Consider the following 23,576-nt stretch of genomic DNA (forward strand, 5'->3'; position numbering starts at 1 on the left):
TTTTAATCTGAAATAGTTTAAGGATTTACTGAAAATACATTAAAGACCATTTTCCTTGAAGGTTTCTCCTTTTCTTCTCCTCTACCATACTGTGCACCAATCCGTGGGTGTGATTTTCTGCTTATGATTCTGTATATGAAAGAATTATTCATTTTTGCTAGGCAGTGGTGTCACACAACTTTAATCCCTTCATTTGGGAGGCAGAGGCAAGCAGATCTCTGAGAGTTCTAGGCCAGCCTGGTCTACAGAGTGAGTTCCAGGACAGCCAGGACTACACAGAGAAATCCATCTTGAAAATCCAAATACATACCTGTTTTAGTCTAATTGTCATGTTCTTAATCTCTGTTTCCTTATATTATCAAATGTCTATTTTTTTCCCAAACTATAAATTCCATCTTACACCTATACCTAGATCATTTTAAATGATGCAACCCTTGTCCCTGGCAAGCATATTTTCTCATTCTAAACCATCAAATAAGTTTATGTTTCATAGCTATAAGTTCCTACACAATTCTAGACATATGTACATTTGGATCCTAACCTTCTCATTCTGATATACACCAAATTATGTTTGCCTGACATATGTTCCATAGAAATAATCAGTTTTCATTGAAGAAAACTGATTTTCTCCTCTTCTAGCAGGTTTAATTATAGTTCAGTTGTTAGCTTTTACCCTAGTGGCTAGGTTTACATTAATTAATGAATTACAAAGTATGTAACAAAATTGAGGTGACATCTTTTTTCGTGTGCTGTAACAAATAAATCTTGCCTGAAGATCAGAGTGCGGAGCTATGCACACTAGTTAGTCATAGATGCCTGGCAGTGGTGCCATACACTTTTAATCCCAGCACTTGGGAGACAGAGGTAAATGGACCACTGTGCGTTCAAGGCCACCCTGGGGTACATGAAATTTATCCAGTCTAAAAGAAAAGCAGATCAAGGTGGTGGTTGCTCACATTTTTAATCCCAGTACTTGGTAGGCACACATGGCTAGGCGCAGAGAGGAATTTAAGGGGGCAGGAGACAGAAGCTCATTACATTCAGTTTGTGGTTTTGTAGAGACAGCATTCAGTCTGAGAATTTGTGGAAACAGGATCTAGCCCACTTTGGTTTGAGAATTCAGATAGAAAGTCTCTCTAGTGGCTGGCTGCTTTACTTCTCTGAAGTTTCAGAATTTATCTTGATATCTGACTCTTTTTTTTTTTAAATTAAGACCAATTAAAATTGTGCTACACAAAATAGAACAAAATAAGATAAAAGCTATCACATCAAAATCAGACAAGACAGACCAACAGGAGAAAAAGAGGTCTTATACCCATGAGAGGGTTTAAGATGAGAAAGCCACGCATTGGTATGTTCAAGAATCCCATAATACCAAATGGAAGCTGTAAAATCTATGCAGAGGACCTGGCACAGATCTGTGTGGGCTCTGTTCATTCTGCTTCATTCTCTGTGAGTTTATATGAGCTTTTCACTTGTTGATTTTGAAGGCCATGTTTCCTTTATGCCTTAAATCTTGCCTTGCTCTTATGTTCTTTCCACCTCTTGTGTGGTGTTCCCTGGGCTCTGAGTGGAGATTTGATGGAGACATCCCATTTAGGGCTGAGTGTCCCAAGGTTTCTAACTCTCTCCTAATGTGTGGCTGTGGGTTCTTATATTTTTCATCTGCTGCAGGAGGAAGCTTCTCTGATGATGACTGAATAAGACACTGATAAAGGAATATAGCAGACATCATTAGGAGGCGTTTTATCATTACTTGTTTTTTCTTCCTTTATCTCTTTTAGACCAGTATTATTTGGCTTTTTCCTAGGTCCATGGTCTATCTATCCTCAAGTTCTTGGTTGCCTAAGCAGTGTTGGATATGGGTTCCATCTTGTGAAGTGGAACTTAGTCTGATCAGTTATTGGTTGGTTACTCCCACAAGCTTTGTGCCACCATTACCCTAGCATATTTTTCATGTAGTACACCATTGTAGATTAAGGGTTTCTGACTGATCTGGTGTTTGCATTTCTCTTTTGGTGGTGTGCAGAAGTCTTTCTGTAACAAAGACACTGGAAAACAGGGGTGAAGGCTCTATTTAGGCACCAGCTTGACATCTTCATGTTCACTGAGTTGTGTACATATTACCTTCGACAACAGAGTCATACTGTCGGTTTGTGGGGGTCAATCTATAGTCATTGGACCAGACTAGGTTGTTTTGGAATTCCCTTAGGGCCCCTTTGGCCAATAACTCAATTATATATAATCTAAGTTTAGTATTGAAAGTTTCCTTTGGTGACAAGAGATAATTAGTTGTGTCTCTGTCTCTCCTATTATCTGGCAATTTTATTTTGATTATCTTCATATATGTGTATATAGTAACATGTTTAGTAGGTTTCTACCATATTAGTTTCCATAGAACCCCTCAAATGCACCTTAATTTTAGTTGTCTTTCACCACATTCCCTACTGCTACTCCCTCTCCCTTCCCCTCTCTACTTGATCTTCCCATTGCAGACCTCCTCATCAATCCATCCATAAATATCCATTCTATTTCTTTTTCCCAATGCAATCTATCTCTGTTCTCTCTAGCCCTTACTCTATACCTACCCTCTGTATTGGTTTGATTATCATCGATTTAGTAACTAATATCCACATATAAGTGAACACTACCCTAAACATGTCTGATCTCATAAACTAAGCAGTGCTGGGCCTGATTAGTGATAATATTGTAGATATTTTGATTTTTAAGATTCATAAATGTACTCTTTATTTAGGCTAATGATATATACAGGCAATAGCTAAGGACACCTTTCTGATAGGTGATGCATAATGATTTTAATATCAAGTATTCATGTAAAAAGCCTATTTGGTGTGTTTGCTTGATTTAATTACAGTATCTGTACTGTTAATATCCTGATATCACAGGGGAAGTAAAAGAGATAACAGAAGATAAGTCTTCAATAACACAGTCTATAAGGAGTGAATACAGGGTTCATACTCCCTGCTTGCTTTGGTGCTGAAGCAAGGACTATCCAAAGCAGAGGAAGCATCTCTAACTTTTCAGGCCCTGGTTTTCTTTTCACATTTAGTTGACAAATTCATATCAGTGCCAGTTCGTTCATAGCCATCAGGAGAAATCCAATTTATTAAAATTTGTATTGAAGCATTTTATGAGATAAACATCGATTATTATTCAGGTTAATAAGATAATTTTCTGAAATCATTTGGGCCTGGATTTTTGAAGATTTTGTGTTCCTTGGGCTCATTATGAATTTTTCCTGCTTTCACAGTAAGTCTAAGCATAGACAATTTATAAGAATTTAATTCTTAGGATGAATTTTCTCGACAGTGAACTTTATGTGTATAACATGGATAAAGAAACAGTCAGATCATCCATATTTTAAAGTCACGATTGCAAAGCCCTCTCAGTGTTACTTTAGGGAAACTGCCTTCATTTATATGTTCCTAGATTAGCTTGGGTATTTTCAGATCTTTTTTTTTTTTTTTTGTTTCCAGGAATAAAAATTATACTACTATTTTTAATAGATTTGGAAATCTTGTTTTGAAGAATTATTAAATGTGATCAGGAGAAACAAAGGGAATGCCGATAAGAATAGACGATCTCAGGAGGGTTCCCTATAATTCCTTTGGCCCACCCACCAACATGAAAGACAAAAATGATGCAGTGAGAGCTGACTCAGAAGAGCGATTCACAAAACAACAGCTGTCTCTGTGATAGTAAAGGATTCCCTTTTCACCTTCTAACTTCTCTGATAAGTCTTCTTTTCCTCTCAGCATCTCAAGTGTGTCATCTTTTACGACACATGGGTCAGTCATTCTCTTCCTTTGAGTTTGAGTATCTCATCTTTTATCACCATCTGGTCTAGGAGTATGATCCTCACTCTACCCCACCAGGACATCTTTTCTTGTCTATGGGTCTGGTGTGTGACAGTCTTTCCCTTTAATGTGTTTAGGGAGGGACATTTTTTTCAGCGTGCATTCCATTTGTGACATCTTTATATCCTTGGGGCATCCACATTTCATTTTTTTTCAGGACTGTGTACTTTTATTTATGGTTGTTGTTTTTAACTTAAGTTTACTGATTGCATTTTTTTCTATGCTGCTGTATCTTCAGTGAACTCCCTTACATTTTTATGTGCCAGTTTTTGTGTTGAGATGGTGGGTGCAAATTTGCTTTGTCCTTTTGGGGTTGCATACTGATGATTTGGTGGAGGAAGCCAGATGCCTATTTTTCTATTATGTAGAGATTTTATAAGTCTATTGAATGCATTGGAATTTTCTGTTCCTGCTTTTCTCCTAGCCTTAACGTTATTTGGAAAGACTGTGGCTTACTATTAGTAATCCTATGTTTGGAGGCACAAATGGAGGAACAAATGTATATGTAGTGTGTGTGTATGTGTGTGTGTAAGCAGGTTTATTCAATGACAATTAGGGAGGCAGAAGGAAAAGAGATTTTATCACCATCAGTGTGATAAGCATAGGATTATGTGTCTTCACGTATTATTTCACACATAATTGATACTCATTATAGTATAATTGACAGCACAGAATGGGAACCTTTATTTTGAAGCTAATATATCATCTTTATCACTTTCCACTTATTTATTTTGGCAAAATCTCTTAATTTCACTGTGACCAGATTTCTTTATCTCATTTGTGATATTTTTGCTGACTTGAAACAAAGTAAAATAGTTCAAATTTTGACCTTCTTCATATATTTTTATCGCTTGTTCCTGAATGTTTAGTTTTTTAAAATAGTTCCTAAAAGTGACACAGAAAAATACTAATTGGGTCCACTTCTTAAGGTAAGTAGGCCAAGTGAGGGAAGGTTAAATAATTTCTTCATTACAAAATATCTATTGTGAAAGTGAAGTATTCAGGATCAAGGTCTGGGTTTTTGTTCAGGTATATTCTTGGTCTCTATGTAGCTGTAAAACACTAGAAAAAGTCAAATTTTCGGGAACTTATATAATGTCAGCTAGTTTGAGGACCCAGTATGATTTCAGAAATCCATAATCTTAACTTCTTGATTCGTCATTCTACTATCCATCCTTGTTTGCTTGGTTCCCAATGGTGTGATAAACATGGAGGACATAGTGTTTCCTTCAGCACAACAGTTGCCAAGTCCAGAGACTTACCGGGATCACCAGGAGGACTTTCAAGATTCATCAACTCCCAGTTCAACACCTCAGGGATCCTCTCACAACTGGCAAGATAGGAAAATCAAGACACAGGTCTTGGGTTAATAGTTTGCTATTTACTGCACTGGTGAAGGATGCTTCAAGTCATGAAGACAACCAAAACATCTGACCCCTGACAGATGAGACTGATAGATGACATGCATATATGTCTCTGGAGAAGATGGGTACCAGTGACAAAGTTCCACATGGAGCTTACTCTCTGCGACAGAGTAACCTAACAGGGTCTGTGCAAAGCAGGCTTTGTGTATCAAGATGGTGAGAATGTGGTTAAATTGTTTGAGTAGTTCTGCTCACTGAACAGGAATGGAGAAGCAGAGCATGCCTGCTCTCTGGAAAAGAAGTAGTTTGTTAGGTATATTTTTGCTCCGGCGCTGAGTGGGGATGAGGACTCATCTTCAAACCTCCAAGTTCTCTCAGTTTATGCCTCAGTGCAGCACAGATCACTGACCTTAATTTAATGTCTTAAATTGTGAAACCTCTGTTGAATTTCAGGTTGGCAGGTAATTGAAACAGCAGTCCACACTTTTTATCCTTTTGCTAGCTCCTTTATCTCCTAGGGTCATGGTGCAAATTACTTCTAATCATCCAAAGATGTAAAGCAAAAGAAAGCATGGGGTATGCACTTATGAGTTTTTAAAATCTCGGTCTGAAGTGTCAAACTTGAACTTCTACTCCATGATCACTCCTAGGGGAAGGAGATCTGAGAAGTAAAGATACCTTTGAAGTTATTTCACTATCACTCTGTAATCATGGTTGGGCTTGAGCTAACGGCTTTCTCTCACTGTTCAATGTCTTCTTGAGTCCACATGCCTTTACTTATCAATGTGTCTGCTTTTAGGATTATTCAGAGTTTAACCCTTCATGAGCGTTGTCCTTCATCTAGGGATCTGTGGTGACTTAAGCAAGGTGTCTTTTGAAAGTCTAGGACAGTTGAATACATGGTGACTTTCAGTGAGGTTTAGGAAATGTGGTATTGTTCGAAGGATGCCACTGGGGTAAGGATTTAAAGTTTCAAACACTCCTGCCATTTTGAGTTAACTTTCCCTGCTTCCTGCATGTACAATGCCAGCATGTTACTTCTCTGCATGTACAATGCCAGCATGCCTGCACATGTTCCCTGCCATCGTGGTGAGGGACTCTTAGCTCTCTGCAATCATAACCCCCAACTAAAGCCTTCCTTCTTTAAGTTGCTTTGATCAGGTTATTTTACCACAGCAACTAAAACATTTTTCCACGTGTTTAAGTAGTATTTCCCAGATTTTTTTTTCTTTTGTAAAAAAGTCATTCTACACTACTCTAGAACTTTTGGTTAAAACTTTTCTCTTCCATTATTCTTTTATAATTACTAGAGCAAACTTTTATATTTCTTACAGTGCCTTACGTTTTAATGATTTAGTCAGATGTTTTAAAGTCATATTTATTTGTATAGTGATTATGTATGAGCACATGCATGTCACACAGAGGACAACTTACAGGAGTTAGTTGCCTCCATCAACCACATGGGTTACGGGTCTAAAGTTTAAAGTAGTATTATATGTTGTACTTGATCTTTTGGAGGTGGAGGGGTTGGTGGATTATATATATACATATACATACATATATAAATATATTTAATGCATATAAACTTGATGATGTGCTTAGAAGCAATTTTATTCTGATCTTCCACTCATTCAACAAGGAGTTTTTCTCCTGACAATAAGTAAAAACAGTAGGTGATCATAGAGCATTTATGATCCATTCTAATTAAATAATAGCAATGGCATTTTTATTCACAAATACTCTCAATTTAAGACAATGATTTTCCCAATAATGTATGCTAAATTTAAATTCAATTTCAAAGATATATGCCCCTTGTTTCCCAGCAACTGCCTGTTATATAGATAGACCAGTTGACTCCTGACTTTCTGGTGATGTCTGTTGTCTCTTGTTTCTCAGTTCTGCTAATGACACTTCATTTGGTGAATTCCAACCTTCGTCTCTTTTTATATACCTGCTAGGTACTTCCTCTTTTAATTTAAAAATTCTTAAGATTTCCTTTTCTAGTTCTTCATTGGTTATTTATTCTTCATCTTCCTCTATGTATTCTTGAAATTGTCTTAAAAAGTTTTGTTCTTCTTCCTAGAGAAGGATTGTGTTTGCTAAACCTCAAAAGTCCCTTTGCTCCTCCATAGTTGATGAGTGTATGTCCCCAAGTCCAAGTCCAGTGGATTGAGTATATTTATATGTGTGTGTGCATGCACATGCATGCATGTGTGTTGATATTTTATGCTTGAATATGAAAAGAAAATTACTAATATACTTCATATATGTAATAATGGGTTTCATTATGAAATTCCATACATATACATAATGAACATTTTTCAATAATTTTTTATCACCATCACCTTCTTTCTTCTTCACCCCAGTTCTATTTATTTCCTCTTACCAATGTCCCCTTTCTATCTCATTTTCTAAAAATCTCAATGGATTTTCTTAGTGTTTTTTTTTTCAAGAGCATATGTGAGTGTTTGTTTACAAGAATGTGGGCATCTTACTAGTGACTATACCACTGAAGAATATGTCTGCTCCTTCCCCAGCAACAACTATCTCAATGTTACCTCCCTAAGTATGATGTCTTTTTTTTTTCTGTATACTGCTACATTTTGTGTTCCTTGAACAGTTTGACCAGCACTGTGTACTATGTTTTCAGCAAGGTCAGAGCTTCATCTCTGCTGTTTGCTCCCATGTGTGCTGGCTTCCTTTCTTCATCTCTGGTCATACTTCCTTTGGCTCTCCAGAAGCAGCACTTCTCTTTCAGTAGGTCATTTATGTTATCCTTATCATTCTTTGTGGGGACCAAGGACAACTTTTTTTTCATTTATGTTTAGTTAGAGAGTTTTTGTTCAGGTGGACTAAAGTTTAGAAAATAATTATGTTCCTTTATGATTTCATGGAGTCATGACCCTTTCTTTCATTCCATATTAAACCAACTTTTACTCTTGTCCAGCAGATGAACTGCCATCTTAGTTTGAATAAATAATTTATCCTCTTTCTTTGTATTATCCATAAATTCCCCACTTAACATATAATTATATGTGCTTACCATGCTAGTTGGTGGCATGGACCCAGGAGAGCAGGACCCAACAATGAGGTGGACTAAAGTCTCATGCAATAGCCAAGTTTATTTAGAGTATCAGGCAGTTTATATGCTGAGGGTTAAGAAGAAAAGCATAAGTAAGGTTTAATTACAAGGACAAGCCACACATGAAAAAAACATGTTTTTCCTTAGAGGCATATGAAAACTAACAGCTGAAGTAAACTCGTTTCTATCCACAGCACCTGGGAGGAGTATGAAAACATATTCCAAAAACAATTCTGTGCTTTGAAGAAACAGACTCCACAGGTTTGGTTTTGTTTTCTTGGAGTTTTCTCATAAGCACTCAGAATTCTCAGATGATGCCATTCTTGGACTGTGTTCCAACAGGAATGGTTGGGATACTTCCTTATAACTTACAGTTTCCATATGGAACTTGTGTGTTTAGGAGTTCGAACATTTCATTTCTTCTGGAACCCAATAACCTTCTCTTTTGTATTTGGCACACCAGGAAGAGTGCATTATATGTGTTCCCATTCAAACACTCAGCAGCTAGTTAGCTATTCTCTATTATCTTGGCAGTATATCACTGTTTATTTTGTAACACAGCAATTTGCAAATTCCTGAAGGTAAATATGTATAAAGATTTTCTCACAAGAATCTTCATGAGAGGGAGCGATCTCCGAGCCAGGGAGCAAGATGGACGCGGGATTCTTTCGCGGAACAAGTGCGGAACAGGATAATCGGTTCAGCAACAAGCAGAAGAAACTTCTCAAGCAACTGAAATTTGCAGAATGCCTAGAAAAAACGGTGGACATGAGCAAAGTAAATTTGGAGGTTATAAAGCCTTGGATAACAAAAAGAGTAACTGAAATCCTTGGATTTGAAGATGATGTTGTGATTGAGTTTATATTAAACCAGCTGGAAGTGAAGAATCCAGATTCCAAAATGATGCAAATCAATCTAACTGGATTTTTGAATGGGAAAAATGTTTGAGAATTCATGGGAGAACTGTGGCCCCTGCTGTTGAGTGCACAAGAGAACATCGCTGGGATCCCCTCTGCTTTCCTAGAGTTGAAGAAGGAAGAAATAAAACAGAGACAAATTGAACAAGAAAAATTGGCTTCTCTGAAAAAACAAGATGAAGATAAAGATAAGAGGGATAAGGAAGAAAAAGAATGTAGCAGAGAAAAAAGGGAGGGGTCTCGAAGCCCAAGAAGACACAAATCCAGATCTCCTTCCCCTAGAAGACTATCTTCCCCTGTCAGGAGAGAGAGAAAGCACAGTCACTCTCGATCTCCCAGTCACAGAACCAAGAGCCAGAGCCCTTCCTCTGCCCCAGAAATGGAGAAATCTCCAGCGCTTCCAGAACCATCAGTGAGAACGAAAGAATCTTCAGTACAGGAGGCCACATCTACAAGTGATATCCTGAAAGCTCCCAAGCCCGAGCCTGTACCAGAGCCCAAAGAACATTCTCCAGAAAAAAATTCCAAAAAGACCCGACCAAGATCTCGATCACGTTCCAAGTCACGATCTCGGACCCGTTCTCGATCACCTTCTCATACTAGACCAAAATGACGACATCGATCCCGATCCAGATCATACTCTCCTAGAGGGCGGCCAAGCCCAAGAAGGCGACCATCTCCTCGAAGAGGAACTCCACCAAGACGGATGCCTCCTCCACCAAGGCACAGGAGGAGTAGGTCTCCAGGGAGACGAAGGAGGCGTTCTTCCGCATCGTTGTCTGGAAGTAGCTCTTCGTCCTCTTCATCTCGTTCCCGGTCACCGCCAAAGAAGCCTCCCAAGAGGACATTTAGCCCCCCTCGCAAAACTCATAGGCTATCTCCTTCAGTAAGTCCTCCAAGGCGAAAGCACAGGCCATCATCTCCAGCAACTCCACCACCCAAAACTCGCCATTCTCCAACCCCCCAGCAGTCAAACCACACAAGAAAAAGTCGTGTTTCTGTGTCTCCAGGAAGAACTTCGGGTAAAGTGACAAAACATAAAGGTACTGAGAAAAGAGAGTTGCCCTCACCAGCACCCAACCCAAGAAAAGTGGAGCTGTCTGAGTCTGAAGAAGACAAAGGCAGCAAGATGGCTGCAGCCGGTTCTGTGCAGCAGAGGCGCCAGTACAAACGACAGAACCAGCAGTCTAAAGTTTTATATCTAATCTAACTTTTATAATTATAAAACTGTCTTTCTCCAACTCCATCCAAGACTCCAGAAGGATATAATATTACCTAAGTTAACAGGAAGTCCATTGTATGCAACTTTCAAAATTCTAGAATTGACAGAGACGTCTCATTGTCTGGACAGTTACCCAACGTTCTTTTGTAGCACTGGGGCATCCATCTTCAGCCTATAGGCCCATAGTATCTGGCAGACTTTTCCGTGAAGCAGAAAGTTTGAAAGACTGTTTCACCTATTGACAGTTTGTCAGTCACTTTCTTCTGTGTCCTGTAGAATGTCTGGCAGACACTTTCATGAAACTTTAGACTCACAAAATAGGATCGATTATAGAGCATTTTCCTTAATTTACCAAATGTAAATAGACTAAATAGTGTGACTATAATTCTTGCTTGATAACTATTTTGTTATATGTTTTACTATGTTAAAGTTAAAACCTTCCAGCCGGGCGGTGGTGGCGCACGCCTTTAATCCCAGCACTCGGGAGGCAGAGACAGGCGGATCTCTGTGAGTTCAAGACCAGCCTGGTCTACAAGAGCTAGTTCCAGGACAGGAACCAAAAAGCTACGGAGAAACCCTGTTTTGAACAAAAAAAAAAAGTTAAAATCTTCCTTTTATTTAGACAGAAAAGAGGAGGTGATGTGTGGGATTCCCCTCTGCATGCTATGAATCTGTTTTTGTTACTTTGGTTAATAAAAGAAGATGCTTCAGCCTGTACAGGGCAGAATATAGTCAGGCTGGAAGAGATATATAGAGAGAGTAGACTAAGTCTATAAGGATATGCCATGTAGCTGCTGAAGGAGAAAGACGTTCACACAAAGTTCTGCCCCGGAACTATTGGTAAACCATGAGTCTCAAGGTAAAATATAAAATAATAGGAATGGGTTAATTTAAAATATAAGTGTAGTTAATAAGAAGCCTAAGTTATTGGTCAAGCAGTGTTATAATTAATATAGTTTCTATGTGATTATTTCAGGCCTGGCTGGGATGCCAGGAAGTGAACAAGCAGTCTCTACCTACATTTATCACTTACTTATTAGTATTATTATAATTTTACTACTAATAACAAATAATATTAAATAAAATTAAAATCACTTCAAAAAAAAAAAAAAAAAAACCAGCAGTCATCGTCTGACTCTGGCTCCTCTTCCACCTCAGAAGATGAGCGGCCCAAGAGATCCCATGTGAAGAATGGTGAGGTAGGCAGGCAGCGGAGACATTCCCCTTCTCGGAGTGCCTCTCCATCACCTCGGAAGCGCCAAAAGGAGACTTCCCCTCGTGGTAGAAGGAGGAGAAGTCCTTCCCCACCACCAGCCAGAAGGCGAAGATCTCCTTCTCCAGCTCCTCCTCCTCCCCCTCCTTCTTGGCGGCGCAGATCTCCCACCCCACCACGGCGATGAAGGACTCCTCCTCCTCCATGCCGCTGCTCGCCTTCTCCAAGAAGATACTCTCCTCCCATCCAGAGAAGATACTCTCCTTCCCCACCTCCAAAAAGGAGAACCGCCTCACCTCCGCCTCCACCCAAGCGAAGGGCATCACCATCTCCACCACCAAAGCGCCTCGTCTCCCACTCTCCGCCTCCCAAACAAAGAAGCCCCCCCAGTCACCAAGAGATGCTCACCCTCCTTATCTTCAAAGCATAGGAAAGGGTCTTCCCCAGGCCGTTCCACCCGGGAAGCCCGGTCACCACAGCCAAACAAATGGCATTCGCCCTCACCACGTCCTCGAGCTCCTCAGACCTCAAGTCCTCCCCCTGTTCGAAGAGGAGCATCCACATCACCCCAAGGAAGGCAGTCCCCATCTCCAAGTACTAGGCCTATTAGGAGAGTCTCCAGGACTCACAAACCTAAAAAGATTAAAAAGGCAGCCTCACCACGCCCTCAGTCTGTAAGAAGAGTTTCCTCTTCCCGATCTGTCTCTGGATTTCCTGAGCCAGCAGCTAAAAAGCCTCCAGCACCTCCATCTCCTGTCCAGTCTCAGTCACCCTCCACAAACTGGTCTCCCGCAGTACCAGTCAAAAAGGCTAAAAGCCCAACTCCAAGCCCTTCCCCTGCCAGGAATTCTGATCAAGAAGGAGGTGGAAAGAAGAAAAAGAAGAAGAAGGACAAGAAACACAAAAAAGGATAAGAAACACAAGAAGAACAAAAAACACAAGAAAGAGAAGACTGTGGCTACAGCCACCACAGCTCCTGCAGCCCCTGCAGCTGTTTCTGCTGCCACAACCACGTCAGCACAGGAAGAGCCTGCGCCAGCACCAGAGCCCAGGAAGGAGACTGAAAGTGAAGCTGAAGACAACCTTGATGACCTAGAGAGGCACCTGCGGGAAAAAGCCCTGCGATCCGTGCATAAGGCTTAAGTGTCCCCAGAGTCCTAGGTGGATTTGTTTGTTACGTTGTAAATTTTATTTGGTTTGTACTCAATTCAGTTTCAAAATCGCTAAAATGTGTTTGAGCTTTAGACTATAACATTTATTGTAATAATTGCTAGGTTGAAGTTCACCATGTTTTTTAAAAAAGGGGGGCATGGATTTGCATTACACAGGTGTCCATGGTGTACTAGTGACATTCTTCCATTGACATTTAGAATGAAATACTTTAAGCCAAAAAAAAAAAAATTAGGGGGCATTTAAATATTGTTGGCATTTTTACCGTCCCTTTAAATGCCCTTGCCTCTCCCCAGAGGTTCCTTCCCCCCTTTTTTTCTTGTTTCTCTTGAATTTTAGCACCATGTAAATTATGCTTTCAACCTTGTATAGGTTTGTAAGCTTGCCCAGAAGTGAGACCACTGTTAAGTACCACAGAGGTCTGAGTGAGTGTTTTAATGCCACAGATACCCCTGTTGGCCGTGGAGTCTCCGCTTACAGCTCCGGTTTCCAACTCTAGGGAACAGGGGAGGCACGGCTGGATGCCGGAGATTGTCCGTGATGACAGGTTCATAAGTTGATTCGAACTCTGGAATTTTGTCCTCTTTGGGTTGGCTTCTGTTTTGTTTTCTTTCTCCCCCTTGTTTTCTTTATCTTTTGTAAAGGCAATTTACTAGACCTAGCAAGGATCCTTCAGTTAAATAAATTTGTTTTATGAGAAAAAAAAAAGAATCTTCATGATTTTTACTCATATTTTTAGATCCTTCTGCTTACTAAAACATGAACAAATCATGACTGACACAATGGGAAGACTACTGAATTTTGCAATTTCTACCTCATGACACAGTAACTAATATAAATTATTTTACTAATGTCAGAAGTATCCTTTTCTATATTGTTTGAAGGAAAATGACCCCTAAAGTTTGTGGCACTGTTAGGAGGTGTGGCCATGTTGGAGGAAGTGTGTCCCTGTGAGAACGAGCTTTGAGGTCTTCTTTTCTCAAGCTTTCCTCAGTGTGACAGTCAGTTGACGTCCTGCTGCCTGCAAGATGCAGCACTCTCAGCTGCAGCCCCACATCTGCCTGCACATCACCATGCTCCTCCCCTTTATGATGATAATGGACTGAACCTCTGAAACTGTAAGCCAGTCACCCTCAATTAAATGTTTTCATTTATAAGAGTCATGCTGTGTCTTCACAACAATAGAAATCTAACTAAGACAAACCAATTAGCACAGTCACCCAAACTGAATCAATGCGATTTTATCTTAAACAAATTTATTCATATTCTACGTAAATAATTGGTTCTAAATTTTGGATTTGTCTGCCTATTCTATAAAGGTGGTGTGTCAACCTGCAAATATTATATGAAACACATTTTCTGGTCCTCTTGCTCTTATAATCTTACTGCTCCCTCTTCTAAGAGGTGCAGAAATTGTGCTGTAGATATATGCTTTGGGGATGGGCTCCTCATGACCCTAATCTCTGCATCACATGCAGTTGTGATTTCTAGTAATGTCCTCCATTAGTTGTAAAGAGGAGCTTTATTGATTGGGGGGATACATATCTGTGTGTATAAGGATATGTTTTAGAATGTAGATAGGAATCATGCTGATCTAGTGAAACGGTGGTAGTAAGTTCTCATCTGAGATCATGAATTCACTAACCCCAGGTAGTTGGATAGGTTTCTGGTACTAGTGATGATGATTTCCCTCCTGTTGAGTGAAAAGAGGTGAGTTCCCAATAATACACATATTTTTACATCAGTCCATCTACTATCTGTCTATCTATCTATCTATCTATCTATCTATCTATCTATCTATCTATCTATCTATCATCTCTCATCTATCTGTCTATTTATCTATCTATTTGTCTGTCTGTCTATCATCTATCTATCTATCTATCTATCTATCTATCTATCTATCTATCTATCTATCTATCATCTATCTGTAACAATAATAGTAAAAGAAAAAGAGGCCATCATTTGATAGGGTATGAGAGGGAGCATGAGAGGAGTTGGAGGAAAGGAACACTGGAGGAGTTGGAGGAAGGAAAGGGAAGGGGATAAGTGAAGTGATTATAACTTAATTTACAATATACTAAAAATATTTCTCTATGAAACTCATACATGGATACTTTGTTTTAAATAAAATAGGAAAATAGAACACTTACTAACAAGAATCTGACCTACCCTATCCTAGAAGAACAGGATCATACCCACATTATCCATATGCAATGTTTACGTTTCCCTTGGGACAGCCACAGATACTACTTAAGTTCTATTTTCCAGGTTCTCAGGATGCATTCTTCATTCTGTCACTGTATTTCAGATTTTATTTGGGATTTTTTTCTTTTCTCTGTTGTAAGGATTTCTTCTCTTTCTCTCTTTCCCAAACTCTGCTCTCTATTTCTCTTTTCTGTGCTTCCTTCCACATGTTCAGAACACAGCTGTGGCAGGGGTCCTATTCTTCAGTTACCGCCAATGCAGAAAACTTACCAGTTTCTCTTCTTATTAAACTATTATTCTCACTTTGGACAAAGTCTTTAAGGATCCATTTGTGCCAAATGCTTCCCTAATGATTGTTTACATTTCTATCCGTGAGGACAAAGCACCTCACTTTCTCCCCGAAGACTCAAGAATATTAACTACTCTTCAGTGTTCCTCAGGTAGCCTCCTTGCTCACTGTGCTTATCAGCACATCCTTTCTTCCAGCTCCTCCTCCAGGCCTCCTGCTCTGACACAGATGTCTCAGTTGACCCCAGAGGCACCTTTCTTCCATATGCTTCATCTGCTCCCAATGTGATGCAGATGCCTTGAATTCCCTTCCAGGAAACCCAGGATCTATAATAGGATCTTTATAAGCCATCCCCAGTGAGCCATCTTTCTGTCGTTTTGCCTGAGTTTGTTGTATTTCTCCCCAATGTGTTACAGGTGCGTATGGCTCTTCTTCTTGGTGCAGATGTGAAAAGCTTCCTCCGTCTGTTCCCGCACTGTGGCTGATTTATGAGCCCCGGTATACCTTTTCACCTCCCACGGAGCCCACTTATTTCCTTTCTTCACTGCACACAGCTACCAATATCCTCTCTTTAGGAGCTCACACTACTTCAGGGGATCAAGAGATACCTCTACTTCCCCTAGCTCAGATACATTTGACTTTTTTCTTAATGCATACAATTGGGTTTTACTTTTCGACATTGTGAGTCTTTTTATAAGCTTGACATTCCAAAGAGGTCACTGCTGCTTTGCCTTTTTCGAAATACATGTTATTATTTCCTCCTCATTCACATTCATTACTGCATAAGGTAAAGAGTTAGTCAGAGTTCACGAGGAGCAAGGCACAGCTCTGAATCCTGTTTTTCAGAATGAAAAAGACAGAGCATGCTGACTATTGAGTAGAGTATAATTTTATGTCTGAGTTTTTGGACAAATGGGATTTCTTTCTTATGTTACAATCCGTGTTTATTGGAACACACAAACAGCACTGTGGATCTACAATTTGCCTGATGTGTAGCTTTTTGTTGTCATGAACTAGCTAAAGTGTCTTTTTTTTTTTTTAATGTGCCCTTAGTTAGTAAAATGCATATTCTCCCCATCCCATGTGCCATGGTGACATAGCCCTCAGTATTCCGTGATTCAGTCGCCTCTCAGTGAAACTCAGCACTATGCTACAGTAATGTGATAAGTCCCCTATGCTAAGCATGGCTGGTCCTCTCATGGTGGTTGCTTACTTTAAATTTGTGACAATTTCCTTTAAATTAACACAATGCTGCTTTTTTGTCCTTCATGACAGTTGTAATTGATAATTATCTCCAGAATTATGAACACACTGTGATATGGTGGTGTATTCCTGAAATCTCAATGCTTGGGAAATGGTGCCCAGTGAGTGTGAGGCCAGAATTTGCCACATGAGATCCTGTCCTGATAAGACAAATGAAAATAGGGTCATACGCTATAAATCATATTTCTTCACCTCTTTGTTTGCTTGCCAGGTCTTCTACCAGCGTGTCTTCATTTATAACAGCTCTGCCTTGGAACACAGCATCCTTTCTCCTTTGGTTCAGAAAGGATTTCTGAACAGTTGTCCTCATTGCCTTCAGTGCTGCAGAGGGAGCTCATTTTCTCCTTAAGTGTGATTTTATAGAACCCGAGCCCCACATCAGCTCTTGCCTCTGTGACTGCCATTGATTTCACTAGAAGAACCAACTGGCTAAACTGTTTTCACTCTGGCTAATACCTCATATTTCTTTTTCATGCCATGTGCCCGTTAGTGTTTTCCTACACAGGGATTAAAATATTTCTGTTGTTACTTCTAAAAAATATTGTCTTTCTGCAGTAAGTTCTGTTCAGGGACAGAACTTAGGATCTCACACTTACCAGGCAAGCACTCTGACATTAAACTGTGCCCACAGACCTTTTCCTACTTTTTATTTTGAGGCAGGTTTCAACTAAGTTGCCCAGGTTGCCTGGACTAGCTCTGTGGCTCAAACACGCCTTGAACCTTCAATACTTCTGCCTCAGCTTCATGAAGAGCTGAGATTACAGGTCTGAGCTATCAAACCATTGCTTTTCTTTTAAATATTCATTCTCTTGTAAGTATTGAGTACTTAATGTGTTAGCATGCCTGCCTGGTGCCACTTGGCCTGGATGGGTAGAAGACAGCCAGAGGCCTGCTTGCCTCCTGATGGCACTGAGCAGTTGCACACTATTATGGTGAGAGAATATAAGGATTGAGAGAGAGAGAGAGAGAGAGAGAGAGAGAGAGAGAGAGAGAGAGAGAGAGAGAATGGTTCATGTGCTGTGGGGAGAGACTGATTAAAAGAGGCAAAGGTAGAGAAGAGCAAGCTGATATGATGAATGGCCTGCTTTCCACTGGGGCCGTGGAGATATCCAGGCCTGAGCTGATGCTGAGGACCATGTCTGGGTTCATGTCCCTACTGCAGCCAGGGTCTGTGTTGATGTCTGTGACTCCTGTTGCTACCAAATGCTGTGTGGATGCCTGGAGTCTGGGCCGACACCTGACACCATGTTTATGTGTGAGGGTCATGCTGCCACCAGGGTCTTACAGATCTGAGCTACCTGCAGTGCTACCGAGGACCATGATGATATCCAGTCCGGGCTGTTGCTGGAGGGCCATGTCTGAGTCCGTGGTTCTATTACGTCTAGGGTCTGTATTGATATTTGTTGCTCCTGCTATCATCAAAGGCTGTGCAGATGTCCTAGATGTGGGCCTACACACAAGCCCATGTTGATATCCAGGGACCATGCTTCTGCTGTTCTCATGACAATCTGAGTGGCCTACACTGCCAGCTGGGTCATGTTGATGTCTGGACCCAAGCTGCTTCAGAGAGCCATATCTGGGTCCACGGTCCAGGTTAAAGTCTGTTGTCTGTGTTACTGCAGGGGTCATATGAATCACATGTGTTGAAATCTGAGGGCCATGTTGAACTGGTCCTGCCTTTCAATGGCCCTGAGAGAGCTAACCCCACTCCTGCCCAGCCCAAGAATAGTGGCTCATGACCCAAAATAGCACAGGACACCTTGTACTGCCACTCATAAAAGAGCTAACCCCCACTTAAGAAAGCTGACCTTACCTCTCACCACAGGTGTGGTATAGTTGGCTCTACCCCTTGCCTGAGAGGTATGGTTCCAGTGGCCCAGATTGATCAACTCAGCTACCACCCAGGCATCCATCCAAGACTTTGAGTTGGCATCCTCTAACATCTACTCAATCTATGACCTGCTGGAACATGTGAAGGAACCGGCCCTGTGGGATCATAGTTGCAGGGGCTCTATGACTTGGGACAGCAGGGGGATATTCAAAAGGAGTTTTGATTGAGGGTCCAGTATTGATGGTATAAGAAGGCAAAGGCCTTAAACCTGACCAACAACTCATTACACAATGAACATTTGAGTATTTGTACTAGAGGCTGTTTGAACAAAAGGGTCTTTTGGATGACAAACCACTGCACCACTGTCACCAAGACAAATGGAGAGGTGATAGAGAGGAAGGAAAGACAGGAGCAAAGTGTTTTTGTTTTGCGTTTTTTTTTGTTTTCTTTTTGCTTTTCAGCATGATCTTTATTTGTATTTATTTTTACATTTATATTATTTTTACCCCTTTTTAAATTTTCCTTTGGGGAAAGGCTTCTACAAGGGTGAATCGCAGATATGGAACAACTGGGAAATAAGTGGATTGGGTGAATGATATGAAATTATCAAAGAGTCAATAACAATTATAATTAAAATGTGTTTAATCATAGAAATGAAGTTTAATATAAAAATGAAGAGGTTTGCCTTTATAAATCTTAACCAAGGGTACAAAAAAATAAATAAAGAAAGAAAGCATGGATTGTAGTATTGATAGTAGTCAAGTCCTTATTGGGGGAAATGCAGAGAGAAGAGGTGATAGGAAATGTGTGTTCCAGTGTGCGTTTGATGGAGAGACACTGCATCTTGGATAGAAGTCCAGAAAGTTCTTACCAGGACAGTGATATTTGTGGGAAGAGTCAGATATGCTGGCTTCTGGGTAAAAAGAATGCAGGGAACAGAAACTCCAAAGGGCCAACCTGGAAGTATAACCAGATGTCCGTGTGAACCTATGAGAAAGTCATGGATTTCATTTGGTGAAGAGCAAAACATGGCAATATGAAGTTAGCTGCGTCATTGGTGTTCCCAAAGGCGAAATGCTTGGGAAGGCATTTTACACTTTATAGAATCTTTATTGTGAATGTAATGTAGTGTAGTCATCATTCTTTATGAACTGCTGAAGAGTGGTTCTTATCGTTTTCTAAGGATCTCATACTTTCCCCCAAATTCCATGCATCCTTGTCCCATCATTTCCTCTCTTTCATCCACCATTATTTGTCTCCTTTCTCCATATGATGATATTGAGTATATATATATATATAATAAAACAATTATGATATGTATATATATTATATGTATATTATATACATACTGTATTTTATTTCTTAGTTAGGGTTTCTATTGCTGTTATAAAATACCATGTCCAAAAATCAAGCTGGGGAGGAAAGGGTTTATTCAGCTTACACTTTTGTATTTCTGTTCATCACCAAAGGAAGTCAGGACAGGAACTCAAGCAGGGCAGGAACATGAGGCAGGAACTGATGCAGAGGCTATGGAGGGGTACTGCTTATTGGCCTGCTCAGCCTGCTTTCTTATACAACCCAGGACTACCAGCACAGGGATAGCACCACCCATTTTTGGAGGATCCCTTCACTATTTGATCACTAATTGAGAAAATGCCTTACAGCTGGATCTCATGAGAGCATTTTCTCAACTGAGGCTCCCTCCTCTTTGATGATTCTAGCTTATGTCAAGTTGAATCACCAAACCAACTAGTACATTAATCTTAATGAATATAACACTATAGCTTCTTTTTATGAAGATTTTCTTCCATCTGCTAAGTTCTCTCATCTCCATGGTTATTTTAGAATATCATGTTTATGTTTCATTATCAATTTTTTTTTGTTGGGAGCCATCTGAGGAATTGAACTCAGGGGTCTGGATAGGCTAGACAATAATTCTGACATCCACAATCCTCACTGAATCCCAAACTGTCTAAGAACATGGATCCTTGAGTATTTGCTGTAGGATGACTAGAAGGGTGAGTCCTTTTATCTTCAGGTACTTCAGAATCATGCTGTGATTTCCAAGTGTTTCTAATCTTCCTCGGTCCCTCCACCCGTGATTTAATTACACAGCATACATTAAATTATTTCCTTGTGCTGTAGCTCCCATTTATATTTTTTAAAAGGCAACTTCTCCAGGGAAGGACACCATTCTCCTCATTCTTCTCATGAGTCAATTTCTCTCTCAGGTGAGGCAGCTTACTCTAATTCGCCTATTTTAACTTTGATTTTGTTTCCCTTAGATGTTCCTTTCAACTCAGGGACACCTTAATTTGCACCTGTCTGACTTGGAACACACACACGATTGTTTCCTCTTGGCTGTAACAGGTACAAGATGAGTGGATGGGTCCAGACAAGGAGAGCTGTGAAGGACTCTAGAGGACATGCATTCTATAGTACACAAAGAAACAATATTCCCTCTTGTCCCCACACAGAAAGGCAGCACTATGGACTCACCATCATGCTGTCATCCTTATCATGTGCACGGGCTAGAGATTCCTGTATTGAACAGTAATACTGATCATGAACTCACAAGAGGTCTGTTACCACAATGACTCTACACTCTTCCATCATTGAAATGATTTCACAATTGTGTTTCTTGTGAGGGAAATTTCTGGAGAACTCCAGACTTTCTCTGCTTCCTCATGCCCTCCCTAATCAACTTCTTTCCTGATAGTAGGTGTGACTTGACAGGAACCTAACACTCTCTAATGTATATGTACCCATATTTATATTTTATTGAGTCTTCTAGATTTAAATGAACCCATGTAATGAATCATACCTCTTCTTTTTGAAATCCACCCTGACACTTAAAGCAACCAATCTCTGGAAGTTAGTGCCCAGTAGTATATCCTAGAGTGTTCATATAACATGATTCCCTTTACCAATCTTTCTAAATCTTCTATTTACCACCCTTTTCAAATGGGAACTCTTCATGGGTCATTTCATAAAATTCTGTAGTTATCTTTACTAAACAATATTTATTTGTTTATTGTACTAAAGATTAAACAGAGCCATGCATGCCAGGCAAGAACTTTATCTGAGAGTTCTAGCTTTATCCTCTGTGTAAACTCTTAATTTTGAGACAGGATCTCCTTAACTTGCCCAGGGTGTTCTTGAACTCTCCTGTAGTCTAGGAAATACTCGAATTTGTGATCATACCTTGGTTTCCCAAGTAGTGGAGGTTACAGGCTGCAGTGTCAGGCCTGACTTCTTTTCTGTTTAAGGTAGATTTTTACCTTGAATTTAATTTCTTGGCTGTGATAAGTGTTTCCTACGTTTTTTTCAGACAGTAACAGCTCTATCTGCAAGTACTCAGAGTTATATGTGCTAATTCATTGCTGAACACTTGATATTACAGGTTTCACCTTATGGTTTTGTCATGTTAAATTTTTTTTCTAAGTTGACTCTTGTAACATGTTACTATAACATGTTGTAGTCTTTCAGTTCTTGATGTAAATAGAAATTTGAGTTTTCAAAAAGGTCTCTGGACTATGATGTGTCTTCTTTTGTGAATTGCCCATTATACCATTGATTCTGGTACTTTTTTCTTCATTATGGGAAGAGGCTATATTATAATTGGTAACCCTTTGTCATGTAGGCTTTACAAGTATGTATATTTTCACATGATGATTTTTGATACAAAAACATTGCATTTGATCAATTTGTGAAATTATTTTTACACATGGATACACAAAATGTATTCTATGCCCAAGCAAACATCGGTAGTAACTGAATTTTCTTATGACTTTCGCTTACATATTTGTCTTATCTATCTGTCTGTCTGTCTATCTATCTATCCATCATCTGTCTGTCTATCTATCTATCTATCTATCTATCTATCTATCTATCTATCTATCTATCGGTTTTTTGAGACAGGGTTTTTCAGTGTAGCCTTTTCTGTCCAGAACTCACTTTGTAGATCAGACTGGCCTCAAACTCACAGAGATCCACCTGCTTCTGCCTCCTGCGTGCAGGGATTAAAGGTGTGAGCCACCATCACCCAGGGACTTTCATTTATTTTTTTTTAATATAAATATCTATCACCTTTTGCAGTAAGTTGAATTCGTAATAGGGGAGAGAGAAAATTCTCTTTACCCTAAAAGGGCTCCCAGTGTTTTCTTTTGTTGTTTATTCTTCAAAGATCTGTTCAAGCACTAAGCTTCAGAAGCATTTGTTTTGTTAGTCCTTTCATGTGTAAATTATTCATGCTTTACCTTTTCCTTTGTTTATAGTTTGCCTATTCAACTCAACTTTCTCGAGTAGGTCTATTTCCCCCATTGAAAATGAAGATGTCTTTTTGGCATTTTCATGGGATGCTATATTTCTATATTTCTGCACTCCTGTGCTCTTTGCCTTTTTCTCCTCAGTGCAGAGTGGCATCATTTTTTTTCCCAAGAAAGTGTTTCTCTGTAGCTTTGGAACCTGTCCTCGAACTAGCTCTTATAGACTAGGCTGGCATCAAGCTTACAGCAATTCTCCTGCCTCTGTCTCCTTAGTGCTGGGATTAAAGGTGTACACCACCACTGCCTGGCTGAAACATTATTCTTGACTAGAGTTCTACCCTTGTGTTTAATGAGACCCTTTGCCTTCCATATGGCCGCATTTAGTTCTACCTTTCCTTTAGCTCTTTTCTGTCCTCATCAATGGTTTATTTAAACATATTTTACATTGGTTGCATATCATTCTGACTTTTCTTATAACTGCTGCTAATGTGATTCTGAGAATATTCTTGTTTTTATTTTTACACTGGCCTTCTGTTATTCTCTTTGTCTATGCTGTGATGTCACTTTTACTGTCTTGGAGTCCAGTTCACCCTTTCTGACTCTGTCACAGAGGTTCGTGCCCCTGCCTTGTCCACGTTGGTCACCTGCCTGTTTGCTTGACTTTCTAGGTATTATAATTTCTTTGACATATGAATCACTGTAACTACATTCTCATCTTGGGCTGCGGATAGCTGTCATTTGTCAGCAGATGATCCTGTCCCTTTGTATCTCATTTTGTTTCCAGCCATATGAAGTCCTCCAGAGTTATGACAAATCTCTTTCCATTTCTCAGCTACTTCCTCTACCTCACTTTCTAGCCTATGTGTACCCATCA

General features: G+C 39.8%; 1 pseudogene; it reads left to right on the forward strand.

The window, feature by feature from the left end:
* The first annotated feature begins 8,975 nt into the window (after positions 1-8,975).
* LOC130874548 (serine/arginine repetitive matrix protein 1-like) lies at positions 8,976-12,837 on the forward strand (annotated as a pseudogene).
* The last annotated feature ends 10,739 nt before the right edge of the window (positions 12,838-23,576 follow it).

The sequence above is a fragment of the Chionomys nivalis genome, chromosome 5 (genome assembly GCF_950005125.1).
Source record: "Chionomys nivalis chromosome 5, mChiNiv1.1, whole genome shotgun sequence".
NCBI classification, from domain to species: Eukaryota; Metazoa; Chordata; class Mammalia; order Rodentia; family Cricetidae; genus Chionomys; species Chionomys nivalis.